Raw genomic sequence first — 21,880 nt, forward strand, 5'->3', positions numbered from 1 at the left:
AACCAGTGTTCTTAACAAACTGTTAGGAACTTGTCCTCCTTGATCCTCCTAGAATTGGTAGATACCTTCATCCTCAGGTCTGTTATTTTATTTAGTCACAAATACTTGAACATGAGATATTCAGCCTGGATTCTTTAAAGGCACTAACTGCCATATCATCTTTGAGCCACTGGCACTAGAATTAACCCAGCTAAATTTGCAGTACAACTTCCATTGCTTATCTACTTGAAAGGGAAGTTTTTTAAAGAAACTGAGAATTATTAAACTAAGTGACATGGTGACCTTTAGGGCTTTTTGCCTTCACCCCCCCCCCCACGTAGTTGTGGGGAAGCACTGTAATGTGACGTGTCGATGTAATGAAATGTTATGTAACAATGTAATAAAATAATTACCCGTCATATAAAACTTGATATCCATCCCTGTTTTCTTGAGAGGTGAGTTAATGCTTTCCATTCTTTTTGAAACTAACTCACAAGTATGAATGACTGAATTACTTTCTCTATGTCAAAGGTATTTAGACATCATGTTTGGCACAAGCAAACCCTATTTTCCCAGGGTCAAAATTTGGTTTGAGTCCATAGAAAAAATCAAGCTTTCCTTATTTGACAGAATCAGTACACAACTAGTAGCTGCATTATTCAGACTTTATATTCACTTTCAGATTTCAGCCCAAATGCACACATACAAGAAAATCATTCCATAAAAGTGTTGATTGAGAATTTTTGGACACAAAATATGTTCTAGCAGTCCACAGCTGATTAAAAAACCCCCCAGCTGTAACTCAAATAGGTCATTTTGTGGCTTGAATTGAGCATTTTTCATCCCTTTATTCAGCATGTAGCATGCAGATTAATGGGTATGCTTCAGTAACTTTGACAGTACGTGTTCACTGAACAATTGGACCACCAAACAAGGGCTTCTTTAGTCTATTCTCACATCAATGAGATACTCAAAAGAGTTCCAGATTACTCCTTTCTCCAGTTCTACTCACAAGAGTTTGCCCTGAGTTATAGACATTTATCTGACATGACTGATAAATGTGGACAATTATTCTCCCTCTCTCTAGAGATCCACTTTGGCCCCTGCAACTGTAGATCAATTGAATAATATTATATGACACAGTGTGCATGGACAGCTAGAAGAATCAATGTAGCAAAAGAGGTTTCAAAGCTCTTCAGTCAGCTGGAAGCAGAGTGTAGAGCTAGCATTACTTTCAGTTAGGGAAGTATCTACGTTTGTCAGTACAAGCTTAGGCTTTGATTTCCATAATTGCATACATAAAACTACATTCATGCAAAGTGTATGAACAACTGCTACTGTAAGTGCACATACAGGCAGATTACCTACCCATTTCTTTGCTCCTGCAGTTTCTGCATATATTTGGCAGTTATGGCCATTTGGTAGGCAGTTTTGGAAATCTGGCACACATTGCAATTAGTCAAGCAGTAAGTCCTACCACTGAAGAACCAGAAGCATAATCTCATGCAGGATAATAAAAGAAAAAAGTACCCCTTCCTTTTTGACTCTCGTCAGCTGTTAATTGCAACACAAGCGGGACCAAATAGTGAAGATGGTCCCACGCTACAGAAGTGTTCTAAGAAGGATCTCAAAACTAAAGACAGAAAGGAGCATCTGAAGGGTTTCTTAAGCAGCCACAAGATAGCACTGAGCAACTGTCCAACCAAGAAAGCACTCAGCATCTTGAGGGCACAATGGTGCAAACCTCTAATAATTTCCACATTGTTTGGATTCTGCAGGTGTTAGTTTGGACTCCTGAGATGCTGAAAAACTTTGACACTCTATTCATCATCCTTCTAATCACTGCAAACAGAAGTTGAATTTTAGGGGGTAATGTTGAGATTTGGTACTTCCTTACCATATATAGTACAACTCGAAATAGAAAACTCCTTATTGGTTTAATGCTGGAGGGTGATCACTGTGTTTAAATGTAGCACAAAGGCAGGGGTTATTTGGAAGAGTTATCACCTACTATTATTTCATCCTCAGGCAGTAAATTTGGGGGTGCACATTTTGTGGTGAATGTGCTTTCATAAATATACCTGTAAGGGAGAAAAATCAACCTGTATCCAGTGTATGATACATCTAGTCCTTTTGATAGGAGTTAATTTGTTGTTAATTTTAAATTTAAGGATTTATTGCCAATCTTCTCAAACCTTCTCTGCCTTTTTCCAAGAATTCTCAAAAAATTGCTAGATGTATAGACCTATAAGGAGCTCATCATCCCTCATATACCAGGTGAAAGTTGTTCTTTCCATGGGTGCATTCTTTGTGGAAGCTCCTTTAGTCCTGTTGAAGCACTGTCACCCTGAAGTTTTCATCCATACAGGGAATATAGATTTGGATCTGTCATAGTAAGATGCATATAAGTCCTTCCTGAATGTGTATTCTAATGCTTTAGTATCCTGGTATTTGCAGAAATGAATGTAACCGACTCCAAATTATAGCATAAATCATATGTGAAGATTAGCAAACAGGTTCCATCATTATTGTTATTACTATTATTTTATTGGCTTTTTATTACTGGTAGTCCTAGTATAAGTTGGAAGGATAAAGCACGAAAGTCAGAATTTACAAAAAATCTCTGTAATGGAGAAGGTCCACATTATCTACTCTGTGTGTCCTCTGAACTTCATAAACAGAGGCTGCTTCAGGGGGCAGGGGTGTGTTCATGGGGAGCAGTGACTGTAACAGAGCCCACCACTGCCCACTACCCCATCTGACATGGTGTGTTTTTTACTGTGGCACCTGGTAATCAAGCTGCACATACTTTGATTGGGTTTTCCTGTGTTTAATTAAGAACGGTATCCTAAATCCATAAAATGTATTTACAGTAATGTCCAGCTAGTTGAAGATATACCTCATTTTCCTTCAGGAGGAGTTAAATAGAAGATGAATTCAATGAAAGGATGAGGGCTTTTAAATAAATAAATTGATGTGAGTGAACTGATATTCTCTCAAAGGGACGTGGTCTCTTTTCCAGCCATTTTATATTTAATTTAAAGACCTTAGATTAAAAACCTTTTCTACAAATATTTGCAGAACTGAAACCTCAAAAAATGAATTTTAACAAAAATATTTTTAGATTACCATAACACTTAGGACTTTTAGCATCTTGATTCTTCATTTTTCCTACATTTCAAAGCTTCCCGCTGAGCATGGGAAAAGTTTGGAGCTCTATTTTCAGAGGTATCTAGAAACTAGAATGAGAACTAGTCAAAGAATGACAGCTCAGTGCCTGAGAGTCCCAGTACACAGAATCACACATTCCTAGAGATGGGAGGCACCCATAAGGATCATTGCTCCCAAATCCTGCCTCCACAAAGGGCAACCTAAAAGTTAAAACACATAAAAAAAAAATAAACCATGAAGCTGAGCATCATTCAAACATTTTTTGAACACCAACTAGAGCCTTTGGACCATGACCAAGCTCTTCAAGAACTTGTTCCAGTCTTTGACCACCCTCTCATGATATCCACTTTAAATTTCCCCTTATGTAGCTTTAATGCATTTCATCACTGGACCCCAGGAAAAAGAAATCAATTCCTCCCTCTCTGCTCCCCCTCATGAGGAGGTTGTATTCAGCAATGAGATCACTCTGCACCCTCCTCTCCTCTGAGCTGAATAAACAAAATAGCCTCATCTGCTCTTCATAAGTCATGCCCTCTAGTCCCTTTGGCATATTTTTTGCCCTCCTTTGGACTGATTATAATGTATTATGCTGTCCAAAAGAGTGCAGAGCACTTGAGGTGAGGCTGAGCCTAGTGAGACAGCCTCTCTTTTCCTGCTGTTAAGGATGCTGTGCTTGACACACCCCGGGGTACCACATGCCCTGCTGATCCCAAGGGCATGCTGCTCCCTCGTTTGAACTGATCACCAACCACACAGTTGCTGTGGGATTTCAGGCACTTTAATACTTGTCTGGATGTCCAAGGATGTGGAGAAAGCCCTTGGTCTCAGCCTCTCCATGTCTCTGGGGGGCCAGTGTGCTCATACAAGTTTCCCTGTCCCATGCACCTTCTGGTGCCCGTCACTGTCCAGGATGAACTGGGGCCAAGAGTTTTGGTAAGCAGGAATAAGAGACAATCCTCATAATTAAGGAACCTTCATTATAACTGGCACCAGACCTTCTGGAAGAGAACAAGACTCATCAAGTTATCCTGCAGCTTGAATCTTGGAGTGTAACCATCATTCCTGTATAGAGTGCTCTCAGCACACTGTGCTGGGTGGAAAACAAATTCCTACTGGTTTTATTTCATTTTAGATTAGTTACTTAAAAGGCATTGCAGTTCTGAATTGTAAAGGTATGATAGTACATGAAGTTTTTTATACACAAATGTTTGAATCTTTCATGGATAGCTCTTAAGTTAATAAGCACATTCCCCTGTAATAAGAACTTATGTAAGCAACACGTGGGGAGTTAGACTGCCATCAAAATCTATAAGTTATGTAAAACTCTGAATGTCACTGTCCTGCATTTCCATTTGTAAAATGACTTTTCCTGAACCTTTTGTAGAAGCGTGTTCATTCACAGATTAGAGTCTAACCACATAATGTTTCTTTGCCTTGCATTCAAAAGATTCTCTTTGTGGAGGATCTTCAATGGTTAATTTCTGAAATTACTAGTTATGTGGCAAATATTTTTGAGTGCACTGCAGAATCATAGTCAAGACTTGTTCAAAAAACAAAAAAACATGTCAGTGATTCTTATATTCTCATATTCTCTCTCGGACCTATATCAGCATTTAGTAAACCTTTATTGTTCTGCTGCGAGTACATATAAAAATGCCCAAGGCAGTCTCACATACTTTTTCCTACAAACTATTAACATAAAAATACATCTTATTCATTAATCAAATTTGTGTAGTAGAAGTTTTCATCCTTAGAGAATGATACAATGAGGCAAGGAGAAGTTAAGTGATTTATTTACAGATCTGCTGTGGGGAAGTAAAACTATAGAATTTGGAAATATATACCATAATTACCCATCTACTGTTCTAGATGAAAAAAACACAGCAGAAAATGAACACTTAGTACTTTGGAAAAAATACCCATCTGAACACATTCATTTACCGAAAGTATCCAAGGCTGAACATGCCAATATAATTTTATAGCAAAAACCATGATATTTAAAATGTAGGAAAGAAAACATACTGGAATAGTTTTCTGCAAAAAGAAAAAAAAAAAAAGATTTTGAACTGTTATGCCATTTCCCAGTTTTCAAAGGTTCTACATTAAATGAAAAACCTCACTCAGTATCTCCTGCATTTGCCAGTTTCTGGTGTTAATTATCTTTTGTTTGCCCTTGATAATCCTGAGGTTGGTATGCAGATAATGAAGCCTGCAGATTCATCTCAAAGTGTAAAAAACAATGGCATTGTCAATTCTGCATCACAACACTTTATAAATTATGAATGCTATCCACATTAAGGAGAATGCTAGACTTTTAAAATTACTTCCATGAATAGATTAAATTACAAGTATTATTACATTTCATTTTATTAAGTGCATCTTAGTAGTTATTAGGGCAAATGAACATGTTCTCTCAATTACATAATAACATTAGAACTAAGAATTATGCATTGACACTCCCAAATGCATTATGTGGCATTGTATATTAATCATCCCAAACAATATTTTCAGTTTATATAAAGACAATTATTAGCTACTGAAAAATAACCATCTTATTGATTAATTGAAATTCAGCTCAAGGAATTGTTTTCTATATAAAAGCTTTGATTCTTTTCCAGATAGTTGAATAATTTCTAGCTCTTCTTTTTTTCTAGAAAAAAAAAAGTAGGAGTCTTTTAATTACTTGCTTTTATTAATCTAATTGCAATAAGACAAAGTTTATAATATATTTCATTTTAAAATATCCCGCACAAGACAATGTAGCACACATTCAGTGTACACCAATTAATTTAAGAGAACATTTGTCATTTTTTTGTTTTATCTTTTAGTAAATTGTAATTATTTACATGACGTGTGTTTTAAGCTACATTTTAATTCTCTCAAATTCTTGTGGTCAGACATGCAGATTATCATGCTGCCTTTTATTCAAAGGAAAAAAATTCATGTAAGTAGATTAATATTGTTTGGGGCATTGCCTAAGAAGAATAAGAAAAGCACCTGACACTATCACACTGACCTGAGTGGCAACTTTTGAACTCACTGAAGAGAGAGAAGGATTGAGTCTTTGCACTGACATGTGCAGCACCCAGGCATTTCAGACACCTGCAGAGCAATTGATAACACCAATACTTCCAGATACTTTTTCAGTATCCAATTCTTATTTGGCTGTCATATATGCATTGATTGCAATCCTTGTAAATTAATTTCCTTTATATAAGTTGTCTCGATAGCTGTGTCCCATTGTTTCCAGTATTTCTACTACTTTGCATTAATTAGATTTGGCAATACACACACTGATGTACTGTTATTTACTTTAACATAACTAGAAAATTTTTCAGGATAATTACTTAAGGGATAATAATTCAATCATTAAAAAGCAATTTTTACAGTGTCAGCAATTTTTCTTTAGACAAGGAAGAGTTTGTTCTCATTTATTGTATTTTTCTATTTTGATTTGAATTTCAGTTTACACATGCTGTCAATATTATTGCCAGATTTTGCTACTTTACAAAACATCGGTATGTGCTGGACTAATATTTCAGGGGACAGTTACTGACTCATCAGTAAAGTAACAAAAATAAATAAGACACTACTCTGGCATAATTCATACCAGGTACAGATTATAGATAAATCAGCTTTGTAAGTGAATTCAAATCACTCTCTATTTGTTTGTCTAAATATTAAAATGCTAACACATGCTTTCTTTATCATATGAGTCTTGAACACACCACATGATCTGCTGGATTCAGCAAGAATAGCATATAAATGTGCAATATTACATACTCTTAGGGAATACTAAAAAGTATATTTTAATTTTATATATTTTTGCATGGAAACTCTCTCTCAGAATTTAAATGTCCTTTGTGCTGCTTATAAACTTTTTCCTCTCATATTCTGCTCTTATGCTTCCTACCAGCTGGGGTAGAATTTATGAATACAACACACAGAAAGCCTGTGGAAATGTGTCTAACAATCAACATGTAGAATCAGCAAATGTTCTAATTGGTCATTTCATGGGAGCGAGTAGTCACTGTAATTAAACATTATTTATATTAGCAATGTATTGGGTAACATGAAATGACTAGGTGATCCTTCTGGCCTAATGTTATTAACTAAACAAAGTAAGCTAGACTCTTTCTCTTTGTTACTTTGGATTAAAAATGACTGGAACTAACACATGTGCGGTTGACAAAATAACTAGCCTTCTTAGTTCTAATTAGTACTCAATTAAATTGTATCAGCAGCAGTGTCAGACTTACAGCTACATTAAATTGTCTTTGAATCTGTCTGATTCCTTTAGTTCTCCCTCGTGCCAGTAAGGAAGTTTCAGACATGAAAGTGTTAACAGCTGCTTTGAAATTACTCCTATTTAAGAAGAAAAATCATATTACTTTCTTAATCTTTCTAATTCTATTCTCATAAGATGATCTTGGATTTGTTCCTTTAGCACAGACTCTTTAGTGCAGTCCTGATTTCTGTATTAATGAATTGAGAAGATGACATCAGGCTCTTAGGTAAGTGCTATAAACTCAGTCATATGATTTTTATAGTAAGATATCCTGTATAAAAAATCCCCAATATTTTTTTCCTTTCTTCCATTGATGTTTCTTTGAAAAGTAATAGTGGGATGTTATGTAGGTGGCACACAAAAGACATGTAGTAGTTTGTAATTTACCTTTTGATCATCACAAGAAAAATTTCTACTGGGAAATGAAAGCCAAACATAATTCACTAAAATTACACTGAATGCCCTCTAATCAATACAGATAAATCTAGAGTTTGTTGTTAAATCGATCCTCTCCTTTATAGAGATATACTGTCTTGATTGTTTTAGGGATAATTATTTCACAGGGAATTTTTACAATGATTAGTAGAAACGAGACAACAGTAAACTTGACTCGGAGCCATTGAATTACTGTGCTGCAGAGTGCATTTGTCTCTTCTAGGTTGAAGCTTACTGATATCAATACTGATTTATATCATTTCATGTGATGATGTTTTCCTAAGAGAAATGAAGTGAAGTTGACTTCATTTCAGGAATGAACAGCTTTGGTGTTTGTTTTTCTTTTATAAAATTGTCAGTTCTTGCCAATATAAATACTCACTGATGCAGACTTTCCCTTCCTGCTTTTATCACTTAGGCTGATTCCTTGACATACATCATATTGAAAAAGTCCAGATAAACTTTGGAGAAATAAAAAAAAATGTTTAGACTAGAAAGACATAGGTTGAACTAAAGGATTACTTAAAATGGTGTTAACTGAACTATTTCTATACACATGAAAATGCAATTTAAATATCAGGGATTTAAAAAGTCAGAAGTTTTCTGCTTCAGTTTCCATTTGTAAATGAAGATCTTAGTAAGTCTGCATGATTTTAACAGCTCACATACCATAAGTCAATACAACATTTAAAAAGACAAAGAAAGAGGGAAAGGAAGAGACAGAGGGATGAGTTTCTGTGGATGAAATAGATGTAATTGCTTGCAGTGTTCTATCGAAGCAAAATTGAATTGCGATACATTAGTCAGAAAAAGCAGACTTATGTAGCATTTTGATTAACATAATAAAGTACATATTCTATGTGTGAATGAATAAAGGAAAGTAGGCATAAAGCTCGAACTTTTGCATAATGTATTCTGTCATCTAAACTTTTCATTAGTAAGAATATGGTGAAATATATACTTCAGGGAACATCCCAACTAGAGTGTCTTTTAATACAAGCAGTCTAATTGGCAATAGTTACAACTGTGCAAAATCAAATAATTGTCTAATGAATAACATGATAAAAAGTGTTTGTTTTCCCCTTAAATAGTCATTAAATTTAAATGTCTAAGGCAAGGAATATCTTCAATTTAACATTAATTTTGATAGTATGTGTTTTTAAATGACTGCTTAATATTAATTCTATCACATTTTCAAGGAAAAAGGAAATAAAATTTTTAGTATTTATAAGAGGAAAATGTATTCTCTAATTGGTTATTATCTAAATGTTACAAGAACAGAAATCTAGTTCAAATGATCATTGCAGAAATGTATAATTTACGGCACTTACTATATAGCTTTCACTAAAAAACTACAAATACACTCTAAAAACTGTTCTGAGAAACAAGGAAAAAATATTTGTTGAAATACACTGAATGCTACATTCTTAAAATAGGAAAGTCCAGCTGTAATTTCTTAGGTATCTGGTACTTACTTATATCCTTAGGTAGTGTATTTTAACTATGAAGAAATTAATATTTTTGATAATCAATATGCAAAATCTATCTACCTTACTCTGTAGAATAAGGCATTTCTCATAGCAACAATTCAACTTTAATCTGAAGGGCTAAATTTAACCTCTATCTATGCTTTATTTTAAATTGCTGCCGAGATTTGTCATGTTTGTCACCTAAACTCGGTCCAGGTTAAGATAATGTGAACTGAATGGCCAAAATCACTGACCTCTGCTGCTGCCAACAGAGGAGTGATGCTGACAGAGCTCACAGGAACAAAAACTGCTCTTATTCCTCTCACAGTGTTAAGCCTGTGCTGAATGGCTATGTATGGTATTGCTGAAACTCTGGAATTTATGAAATGTACGTCCATCTTTGATGTACTACATTTGACCTAGAGCTGTGTACAATAGAAGGCTACAATGTAAATCCTCCCTTAATTGCTATGACATATGTATCAATGAAATTAAAATATATGCAGGTTAGTTTGGAAGCTGAATCTCTGTCAGAGGGAAAAAGAAACATTTGTAATAGTCTGAGGGTATGGCAAAGCAAAGCTTATTGTGCCTGTCAGTACACAAATGTTCTAAATGGACACATTGCATCCATAAATCTTTTCCTTCTGCAGTACAACATTTTATGAAATTTCACTTTACAAATTCCCTTAGAATTATTTGTGGACATGCACATGTCAGTGGTTACTTTTTCTCCTGGCAAAGTGATAAGGCCAAAAGATATGCTTTGGGGTCCCAGGCCACAAGTAACATACATACTAACAATTCTGCCATAAATCAATGTTCCCAGATTTCAACAGTCTTGGGAACATTAAACCTTCTGTCATTTGTGTCCTTACTGAGTTTGATTCTGCTGAGGTTTAGTGGAATTATAAACACAGATGAAAATATGCAGAATATATTTCTTGTTTGAAGTGATTATAATGTGATGTTTCTGCACTGTAGCATTCATAATAAAGCCAACGTGGTGTTTCACTGCAATATGACATCTCAAGTAATCTTCTTAAGAGGTAAGCAGTGTTAGACAAAACATTCACTGTTTTACCTGCTTTGCTTAAAGACACAGAACAAATAGACTTACTCATACAAAGTTTTAAAAATCTACAGCAGACCTTGCCTTCAAGTTTTCAGGTCCTCATAGTTTTCAGACACAGCTCTGTTGAATAAAACGATCAAACATTTGTTAAGTTCTTCCTTACAAATAAAACAATAATATCTTAAGTAAGTAGCTGTAGTTTTTAATCTATTGATCATTTTGAGCACCAAAGAAGATGACTGACAGTGAGCAACATTTACCTGACACCCCTGAACATTTCACAGAGACAAGTTGATATGAGTTTGTATAAATACTAATATTAAGCAGAATTAGCTTTGGAAAAAAATAAAGAAATTGTACTGAGGTGAAAATTGTCACTGTCAGGAGAAATGAAGTTATATCAGAGAACAAGTGACATACAATTTTCTCTAGAGTGTTTTTAATAAAAATAGCTTTTCTTTGAATATTTTGAAGTCAAACATGAGAGGCAATCTGTGCGTTTGTCAGAGTTTGAGAGTGTGAAAAATTGCTGCCTTAAATCATTTAAGCTGAAAAGCAACTTCTTCCTGCTGAGATAATTTCACATTGACTTACCGTGCAAGCCCTTCAGGCATTCCCAGCTCAGAGCAGAAGTTTTCAAGGTAAAAAACATAGAGAGAGAACATGGTAGAAGCTGGGACAAGGATCAGCAGCAACTCCAGGCGTTCAGGCAGATCTGACTTTGATTAATTAGAGAGCTATTTTTCCATTTCCACATGTACTGCCTGATGGAAAGGTAGAATGGACCGGGATACACAAACTTGGGAGTTGACTCTGCTAGATATCAGCAGGTTTTGACATCCTCTGCAGAGCGTGCAGGATAGCTGCTTGGGAAGAGTAAATTGCTGGAGCATACTTTTAATTTATTCATTTTTCTAATGCAGAATGATTATCTGAACTGAAATGGATTTGATTTTCATCTGTGAATAACCCAGTTACTGTAAATGTTTATGTTATGAGAACATGCAACTACAGTGTTTCATAACTAAGGCTCAGTTATTTGACTGTTTTGTCTTTTATATGAGTTTGTTAAGGAAACTCATATCAAATAAGGAAGTATTTGATTTACAATGCATGCGGCATAAATGCCTCCATTTTGATCTAATATCAGCGCATATAAAATGTTAAGCCAATTCTTAAAATGCTTTGCAAATGCAATTAGGAAAAAAACAGAACAAAACATCCAAACTTGTCTGATTATCAGGGGATTAATTTTAAAGATGACTTTTAGAAATTGTTCAAATACAGATATAAATGCATGTTCTTTATTCTTTTGACAAATTAATTTTTAAGGAAAAATATTAAAAATACTATTTAAAAAAATCCATAGCTCTAGGAAAATAGACATAAAACTGGGCATGTTGAAAGATCATTTCAAATGGCATTGCTTACATTGGCTGCCTGTGCAGCTCTTTGCTATGAACCAGTATTTGCAGAATCAGTTCCTAAGACACACAGGTCTCACTTTGAATCTGAACTTCCTTCTCAAAATTTTTTCCTCCTAGCACTGCAGAGTTTTCCCTGCCAGCCTGGCTGATCTGCAGCACAAGAAGCTCTCTGTGATGGTAATTGACAGTGATCTTTGTCAGCCCCACACAGGATCAGGCATTAAGAGAACAACCCTTGCTGGATTGCAGGTTTATTCACCATTTAAATTAAATGTTGAGTTTCTTTAATATTCTACATACAGGATGTATTATTATTACTGTTCTTGTTATTGTCATTATTATTAATTATTATTATAAAGAGCTGTTGATGCATTGACCAGCACAGCTTGTTATTTCAGAAAGTGCTGTCATACAGGAAATTTGCTTCAGCAGAATATTGTTTTTGTGATTTACTCCTATTGAAGTTTGCTGTTGATTCAATCCAAATAGGCCTCTGTGGCTAACAACCACATTTTTGAGGCTGTTGTTAATTTTGAAGGAAAATTTCTACCTGGTTATCATCTGTGTAACGATTATCCAGGTACTGTGCGGCCATCAGCGCTTGCTGCTAAATTCATGGTAAAATTCGCAGTCCTGCTTGCTAAATCCCCCTCCCACATTTTTCATATAGAATCTTAGTCTTGTTCCAGAGACCAGCTAGTAAAAATAAATGCCTTGAGGGACAGCTAACACTATTATCTGTCTCTGTGTTCAAAGATGCATAGGTGGTGCTCCAGATGAATATTGTACTACTGGTGCATAACCTGAAAGCAAATATGGAAACGAGTGCTCTTCCAAAGACACTTCACAAAATCAGAGAGTATGGTGAACTGGAAGAGACCAACAAGGATCATCAAGTCCACTTCCTGGCCCTGCACAGTACGTCCCCAAAGTCACACCATGTACCTGAGAGCGTTGTCAAAATGCTTCTTCAGCTCTCTCAGGCTGGTGCTGTGACCACTTCCCAGGGGAGTCCGCGCCAAAGTCCAAGCACTCCCTGGGTGAAGAACCTTCTTTTTAACATCCAACCTAAACCTTCCTGACACAACTTCAGGCCACGCCTTCAAGTTCTCTCACTGGTCACCACAGGGAAGAGATCAGTGTCTGCCCCTCCTCTTCCCCTCATGAGGGAGCTGAAACTGCCATGAGGGCACCCCCAGGCTGAACAGGCCAAGTGATCTCAGCCTCTCCTCACACGGCTTCCCCTCAAGGCCCTTCACCCTTTTTCTGCTCTCCTTTGGATGTTCCCTAATAGTTTAATATCTTTCTTATGTTGTGAAAACCATAGCTTAATGTAATATAGAAATGAGAGTAGTTATTTCAGATTCTTTCAAGAAAAAATGCTGGGGATTTTAAGAGGCAAAAGACAGCAGTTTTCATGTTTACTTTTTTTTTTTTTCTAGAGGACTTTTGTCACAACTTACTGTCATTTTCAAGTTATGTCACATTTTGAGGTTTAAAAGTAACAAAATTACCCTTTGTGATGGCTTGACATGAGAAGTCTGAAGCCGGAGATGATATTTAAATTTTTTTTTCATGTTGATTAGTTATGCATGTTGTTATGAATTCTTCTGTGGATTGATTCAAACTGTCTTGAACATTCACCAACATACTGATCATTATGTAGGTAACTAGAAATTAGTTTGTGTGTTAGAATGGCCATTTTTGGCTTATAAACATTTGAAACACTCCATGTTTTGTTTTCTTCCTGAGTTCTTCGGCTCCATATTGCTCTTCTATAATCTTCCTTAAATCACTGGTGTCAATGTTGAGGAAGGCTGGAGAGAGAGAAGAAGAAAAATATGAAATGTAAATATCAATTCAGTTGAAGTGATGTATCAGACGTATATTGAGATAGTTCCAGAAATGAATATATTACATTTATTTTAATTCCGTTTCTTATTTGGACTCACAGATTTGGAGTGTAGTGGACTTTAATCCCCAGTGCATAGGTAAGTGACATTTGTTACAATTTTTATTCAGATTTGTATAAACAGTGAGGATCCAAACTATCACAAATAATAAGCTGTGTTTATGTCTGAATGGATTCTGGTGGACAGAGTTATTACTGAGAAATGGTATGGAAATTAATTCCTTCTGAAGAAGAAGTGGAACTATGTTGTAGTTCATCATTATCAAATATCAGTATATATTACATAGCAATCCAGAAAATTCAGAAAAATCAAGTGGAAATTAGTAGTGAAAAGATCTTAATATTCACCAGCATTTTATGCTTTTATGCTGTTTGTTTCCAAGTCTTAATGACAGATACATGAAAGTAGACATGCCTGTAAAAGTATTCAAAATTGAGGTTGGTACCAAAACCTGTATTTTTGTGATTCACAGGTGGGAATTCAACCTAAGTGTGAGGACTTTGTCTAGGAAGATGTGTCTACTCTTAATGGGCTTGTGTAATGTGCTTTGGAAGATCTCTGTTGGACTGATATGGGGACATGGCAGCAGACATTGAAACTTGAACTCTTGTTGCACCAAGCAATGATGAGGGCATCTGTGAGACTCCCTCTGCAGTAACTCCCCATACCTCAAAAACTGAGGATCTTCACACAGACACTGATAGTTTTATTCCTTATTTCTGTATTTTAGACCTTGTCAACAGAGAACTTTAGTTAATTCTGAATGAGACAAAAGCTGCAGAAAACCAAAAGATCCTCTACATAAACTCCTAGAGGCATAAACGTTATTTATAACATGTCATTCTTATTTAACTGAGGGAAATAAGTGCTAATAAATGCCCAAAAAAAAAAGAGATTAGAAATGCAATTTAGCACAGTCAGGGATGATACTTATTCATCAGAAATACCTATTAATTTTTTTTCTATTTATTTTCCTTCATTTTTCATTGACATAGTTTCTTAAGATGCTTTTGATATTGATAGCTCAGGGAGGAGAAAATGCATGCATTAAAGACTCAGAAGTGTTTCTGCATTTTGAATTTGCTAGAGATTTTATTAAATAGCACCATAGCTCAGGACAAGCTGATGGCATTTCACAGTCTATTTCCCCATATTCCCTAAATGCTGATTTACCAAGAATGAAATGAGTGTACACATACTCTGGAGCATGTGTTAAAGCTGTACTAAACATTTTCCATGTAACTTCCAGCTGGCAACATTTTGCCAGAAAGCCTGGTACTTAGAAATGATAAATAAATAAAACAAACAGAATCATGTGTTGTAATAAGGAGACAATGGAACAGCTGCAGAGCATGGAGTAAATTCAGTTTGACTTGATGTGGACACAGTGGCTGAATTTTACCCATGAGATATTAGCAACATTCAGATTCTTAAGGGGAAGATTATGAAGAGAGAAGAAGATCTCATTGGGAGGTCTCTTAGCACATTTGGAAAAATAAACAGAGAAACTATGAAAAATAATATTTAAGCAGGAAAATCAGCATAAGCTGTTCTCCTGCAGTATGTTGAAGAAAGATGAACTTGTCTTGGGAAGAAAAAAAAGTGAACAGAGCTCTGTTTTTTTTTTTTTTTTTTTGCTTGAAGAGATAAAAGGAAGAAGATGGAGGGGGGATGTAACTTAGGAAGGTGAACAACAGCCACCAAGTGAAGAAATGAGAAATAATGATGATAAGGAAAGCAAAAGCAAAGATGGTGTATCAAGGGTGCTTCTAAAGGGTGCTACTAATTAAAGAAGACACCCCTAAGCTTTTTGAATTATATTTGCAAAGGCAAAAGTATCATATAACACATATGCTTCTGTCATAAACAGCATTTTCAGTTCTAGCAAATTTTGAGAGCAGTTCCTCAGCACCAGTAATATCTAGTTATTGTAGTTTTGCAACAGCAAAACTATAGTATGTGAGACATTTATGTCACTTTTCCTTAACTTTTTGTGGATGACCCATCTTCTACTTGTATTAATGCACACTGATTGCTCTTTGCTGGACATGGTATAGTAATAGCTCACTGAGACTTGTATTATTGGTGTTGTCTTGTTATTGAAAGTAAAATCCTGGGGGTTTTCTCATACCAGGTAGTTCTATAAAATAAGGATGAACACCCTGACTTTTATTTATGCTTTAGGCATCCACATTCGGAAACAATGACCCATGTAAGGTTTCCACTTTCAGTGGTGAAACTGGAAAATGGGATCAAACTTAATAACTATGCATCAAGTAGATAAATCACATTCCTGTATGTTGATCTCCTGTTATTCAACCAGTAGGCAGAACTTTCTGAGCTGGAAATGGCAGTAGTTTAAGAGAAAGTAAAATGGGGTCACATTAATCGTAGCCTCTGACGTTTTCACTCAAATGCATGAAGGAGGCTAAGCAAGAATTTCTGACATAACCATCACCTGGACTTTGGCTTGACTGGGTTGTCATGATCAAATGACTTCTTTTGCCTGGTATGTGCTCTTCTGCTTTTTACATCCTTGATATCCCAGTTTCTACATGTGCACATGCTGACATCCTCCAGGACACCACAAGGCACAGTGATAATTGCACTGCTGAAGCTACCTGCTGTGTTAAAGGTCAGCAGAAGGGCCTCAGCGGTGAAGTGGCACTTGCCTATCAAAATGCAAAATGCCGGGGTGAAAGAAGTAAAACTCAGCTATTATACGTTACAAAACTCGAGACATTCAAAGTCAAGTATATCATTCTCATGTTCCAATACCCAGAGAAGAATGTCACAGCATGACTCCATCCTCGTGATGGAGACTGAAAGAAGAATGAAAAATAATGCAAAGTTATCTCCTTTTTGTTAAATCTATTGTAATCTTGTGTTCTTCCTCTGTTACTGCACTGAAATAAAGACATTTTAATCCCAGGGTACAACTGAGAAAAGCCCTGATCTAATAATTGTAAAACCTTCCGATCCGATATTTTAGAACTCAGAGTACTTGTCACTTATGAATATTCATACAGAACACTAAAAGAATTATATTCTGTCTGCAGTTAAGGCAGGAAAAGAACATGGTAAATTCTAAAGAGACAGCAGTATTTTATGGAACACTTGTCAACTATTAAGGGCTTCCACAACAAAATTCTTGCAGGAAAATTGTTTAGGAGAACAGTATGGAACAGTGATAACATCATTATAGAACAGATCTCTTAGAGGCAAAAAACCCAAATGCAGGAATTCATCTCAAGTATTACATATATTGGAATTCTTCAAGGTAACCTCTTAATGTGCATGTTCATGAAGGGGTGTCCATGCTGCTCAGCTGAGACATTGAATGCAAAAGGCTGATACAAACTTTGCAAAATAAACTGCAATATTTCACACTTGTTCATGTCTCTTCCTTTGTGATTAAGTAAAATTTAGAATTTCTTCATAGTAAATTAATAAATGTTTACTAAGATTCTTTTCCAGTGCCTTCTGACAAGTCAGTGCTCATAAAATAAAAGGCCTAATCTCATGCTGGCAAGAAATGGACTTGTTCCAGTACTAACCCAAGTAGATACTTAGCAAGTTGGTTTGGAGGACTGATTTTCATCTGAAGTGGGAGACTTCTTCTGTTTACAATATTTCCTGAAGAAATGGAAGTGCCCTTTTATAAATTCTTCCATTTATAAACATCTTAAAAATAAGGTTAAGGAAATGTTGGGACCTCTAGAACCAGAGGCTGATGGTAGTTTACCTGCTACCATGGCGCTGCTGAAAGGAAGGGAATGCTCTCTGTCCTTCTCCATCATTTTTCTTCCTCTCATTCCTTTGAACCTTCCTCCTGGCCAGACAGTTGTCCCCACCTGCCACAATTTTCCCTCTGAATCTACATTTGTGGGGTATTTTTTCCCTCTGCTCATTCATACATCAGGTATCTCTGCTGGCAGTGTATGCTTTGTGTGCAGAATACTCTGCTCTTTCGTTGAATAAATGAAATCAGATTCCTGCCCCCTGTGCAATGTCTCATGTCCCTGCTCAGCCAGTCCCACTCAGGACATACATTATTTCTAAGAGGCAGCTGGACCATCAGCAGGTGCTGATGCTTGTCTGCTTAGCTGAGTCTGCAGTCTGAACTGCTGAATTTTCCAGACTTTTGGGAATGGAAGATGCAACCCATCTTCCAGGTAAACATCTTAATAATAGAAAAAAAAAAATTAAAGCTTCATAGAGATAAAAATAGTTTCCAAAAATGAAGTATTATGAGCTTGATGTCTTACCATCAAGCTTACTTCATGAGAGTTTTGTGAGAGGTGCTAAAGTGTGGGAAAAAATATTTCTGTCTCTGTCACCAAGACTTTCAATTTCCATTTCTGGAATTATCTAAGTAGACATTTTATTTTGTGTTCAGTCCCTGCTGCTTTTTATAGTCACTACTTTTTATACTCAATACTCATTGTATTTCAGGATGTTTTGCATCTTTTGCTTATCCACATAAGAACTTGAATTTAGGGAATTTTAATTCTATCCTTCATCTGAAGATCTGAAGGAATGCCTCTGATTATTTCCCCTGATTTTTCCTAAAAGTATCCATGCTGAGTCTGCTTTTATATTGGTGTATGTCAGCCCCTGTCTCCAGAACTACACTTTCCCTGGTACATCAGTCCTGAAGATATTCAAGGAAACCAAAATTTGCTTTTCGTGAGCTATGAATGCTTTAATCCATGCCACACAAGTATGTCTTCATGACTCAGGTGCTGAGAATCAAATCCTGTCTTGAGTTAAACACATGGAGATGCAGAGGGAGAAGTGAATAAAAGAGTAGCTAAAAAATGCTGGGCGCTCATCTGTAAGCTTATTAATCTATTGATAGAGTCATCCTGTGTTCCAAAGCATGCCAACATTTCCTATAATATGTTGTGATTGTGCTGCATTGTCAGTGAAGGTGGGTCGTGTGTTTAAAAATGACATTTGCTTTACCATTCTACCTAAATTGAGGATAATGTTTTAATAAATGGTATTTTTAAAAGAAATATATTATTTGATAAAATTATTACATAAAATGAATTCCATCAAATTGTCACCGTTGTTATGTGCTTAAAAAGCTTCTGCTCCTCTATTATTAAGTGGTAAAAGATTATAATTTGAAAAAAATGAATACTAAAATGACTGATTTAAAAAAATATGTTTCAATAAAATTCACCATAAAATTCAAAGCAAAATGTAAAAAAAGGACTTCCTTTATAATTTTAAATCCACACATTTAAAAATATTTCAGTGAACAAATTATTGTTGCAATAGAAGGTACATCACATGTACCATACTCCTCCATACTCCTCTGTTTCCTGCAATCTTTCATTGACTTATAGGATAATTCATGAGTCCATACTTACACTTACATATTTAATTCTTTACTATAATAGATGCAGCATTTGCTCTGTAAACATTAATGTAAGTTGAAAGGAAGTTGTGGTAATAGAAGGTAAGATAGAGTACCATTCAAGCTGTCTTAGTCAAGGACATTTTCTTTGGGGGTATATATAGTTCCATCCCTGAAAGAGCTTTTTTTGCAGTCATAATTGCATAACAGTACTTTTCTAACACGATTGCTATATATACTGTAGCTGACTTTTCCTTGACACAAATTTAACCTTAATGATCACTCCTTTTTTAACTCAGACCAACAGGAGAGTGAAAACTGCAGGAAACTAATTTTTTTCTTGCTCAGGTTAAAATAAAATAAACGAATAATCAGCTAGTGGTCAAACATTCAAAAGAGAATGGTAGGAAAACTGGAGAATAAAAGCCTTTGAAGATTAAGGACCTGAACTACTGAAAGAAAGAGAGAAAGAAAGTGAAAGAATTTTGCCTACTTATTAAATCAGCAACATTGTAAGTTGAATAGAAAATATAAATTAATTAAATAAGTAAACTACAAAAAATAAGAAACAAAGAACAGCCTTGCAATGACCCAAAGAATAGAAAGATTGTAGTAATTTCTTGAATACTTAATAAATTAAAAGAAAGAAACATAGTAAAGCTATAAAAAGCTAGACCCTGAATGTTTAGATTTTTTTTTTCCTGGTATGGCAAGATTTCTACTATTAAACAAACAAAAAACCCCAAAACAAACCAAAGAAGAAGCCAGGTAGTATTCTGACCCCAGGATGTCAACAGCCCTGTGTCATGCGTCTTTCATTCCACCCAGATCAGAATTCGGAGGATCCCTTTGCACCTTCCCTTGGCATTTGTTCATGCAGGAGGTCACATAAGGGCTGCAGTTTGCTCATCCCATTGACATCTTGAATAAGGACTCTGCTACAAAACAAGACCTCAGGAGTAACCAGTTAGGGAAGTGAGTTGTTCCAGCCTGGGCTGCTGGGCCACCACTACAATAATACCTCCAGCATCACAGAAACTCTGCCACACTTCTTTCTTCATCCTGTGGATGAACAGATTACACCAGACCCCAGTCAAAAGCAACATTTAACTCACAGTAAATAATTTTGTTCTTTATCAGTAGTCAAGTAAGAGATAAATTTCAAAATGAATTTCAAGCTAAAACTGCAACAGGATCTTAACAGTGAAGTCTTAAGGGTATTGAGTCAGTAGATAATAAATCAAAATGAAGAATACCCTGGCAATCTATTCCAAAAGGAGTTGATCTTCAGCTCCATGAAGCACAATAGATTTTAGTTTTGTAACAAAACAGGCAGCCTGAGGTCTCAATCTTATCGCAGGACATACAAGTAGGTCAGGTACCACTACTGGAAACCAGGCTTGAGCCCAGGAGACAGAGACATGTCAAAGTGTACAGCCCAGCTTCTAGGGAGAGAAAAAAAGCACAACAATGTAATTGTGTGTGTTGCAACTTCTAGTAGATCGTGGAATGCATCCTGGCACATGAGAACTTTTAGCTGATGAAACTGGTTATCATTTCCATCACAACCTATTAACCATATTGTTCAGGTGACATCACAGGAAACTGAGTGACAATGCATGAAAGTGCCACTGTGCTTTTGATACAGAAATTATCTGTTCCCTTCTAAGGATAAAATCAGATTGACTGGGGAGGAGGGAAAACTGAGCATTTAATTACAGTGTAAAATAAAATAATACTTCAGCACAGGTAATAACATATTTTGTGTCCCTAGAGTCTTATCTGAGCGGTTTCAATGATTTTTTTTTTCTCTCTTATTTCCCTAAGTGAAAAATAGCATTTTAAAATTTCCAGACCACACCTGAAATGTAAAGATCTTGAAAAAACCTCAGGCAATCCCTCCCTCTCAGATTTGTCTGATATGTATTAAGTAATTAAAAAAAAGGTGTTTAGTTTGCCCAATTATTTTCTTTTAGAAATAAACAAAAACAAAAATTCAAAATGAAAACGTAAAAGTATATGTTTTGTAATGAGTAAAATTTTTTAAGTGCACCGAGTTTTCCTTTTGTTTCCTCCCCCAGAGCTACTTAACAAATATCTCTCAAATTCATGAATCCTTAAGTAGCTTTTTAAAGGCGATTACTACTTCTCTGCATGTATTATCAGTAGTTATTGATCATAAAAAAAACAGATTTGTATATGCAGACTAGGTGCTCATCTACTTTCATTTTGAGTTTTTAGCATGCACTTCTCCTCTACCATTTAATAATGCTGGAATTCTGATTCTAGCCAGACCCCAATGTTGATTATATATTGTTAATATTAATCTTTCTTTTTTTTTCTTCATAAGCTGGTCTTGAGGTAATTTCTGCATTATTTCTACTAAGTATATATCTAGATTGTATTAAAAGAGTAGACCAAGTACCCCAAATAACTATCATCTGCACAGAAAAAATTCTGACACCTTAGAGTAGCCTAAAGGCTGAAAATGAAGTTCTGCCATTAAAAATGGTATATCTTTTTGGTTAAGGACAGTACTTTACTGTAAAGGAGTTCTTGCTTGTTAATACAAACACTTCTTGCTTGTTAATACAAACACTGGCCTGGTTTAAGGTAGTATTTATTTATGACATTTTTTATATCAAGGCTCTCTAAACTTCACCTCTAATATACTCTACCACGATTTCACATAAAACTGTCTACCAGAAGGGATTGACATTAGTTACGAGAGTGAGTAGCAGCAGCTCTTTAGACA

The 21,880-nt window shown here is 35.6% G+C and overlaps 1 long non-coding RNA gene across 3 annotated transcripts in view; it reads left to right on the plus strand.

Annotated features, from left to right (window-relative positions):
• The window catches only part of LOC113458580 (uncharacterized), a 23,405-nt gene extending 4,536 nt beyond the window's left edge, over positions 1–18,869 (plus strand). The window contains exons 2-6 of one of the 3 annotated variants that reach the window (XR_003378948.2): positions 7,598–7,664; positions 10,327–10,391; positions 11,962–12,093; positions 12,601–13,835; positions 14,230–18,869. This is a non-coding gene — a long non-coding RNA (uncharacterized LOC113458580). Of the gene's footprint in view, positions 1–7,565; positions 7,665–10,326; positions 10,392–11,961; positions 12,094–12,600; positions 13,836–14,229 lie in introns of those variants that run through there. The other 2 variants (XR_012580101.1, XR_003378947.2) reach the window with 2 other exon arrangements.
• The last annotated feature ends 3,011 nt before the right edge of the window (positions 18,870–21,880 follow it).

The sequence above is a fragment of the Zonotrichia albicollis genome, chromosome 4 (assembly GCF_047830755.1).
Source record: "Zonotrichia albicollis isolate bZonAlb1 chromosome 4, bZonAlb1.hap1, whole genome shotgun sequence".
In the NCBI taxonomy this organism is placed as follows: Eukaryota; Metazoa; Chordata; class Aves; order Passeriformes; family Passerellidae; genus Zonotrichia; species Zonotrichia albicollis.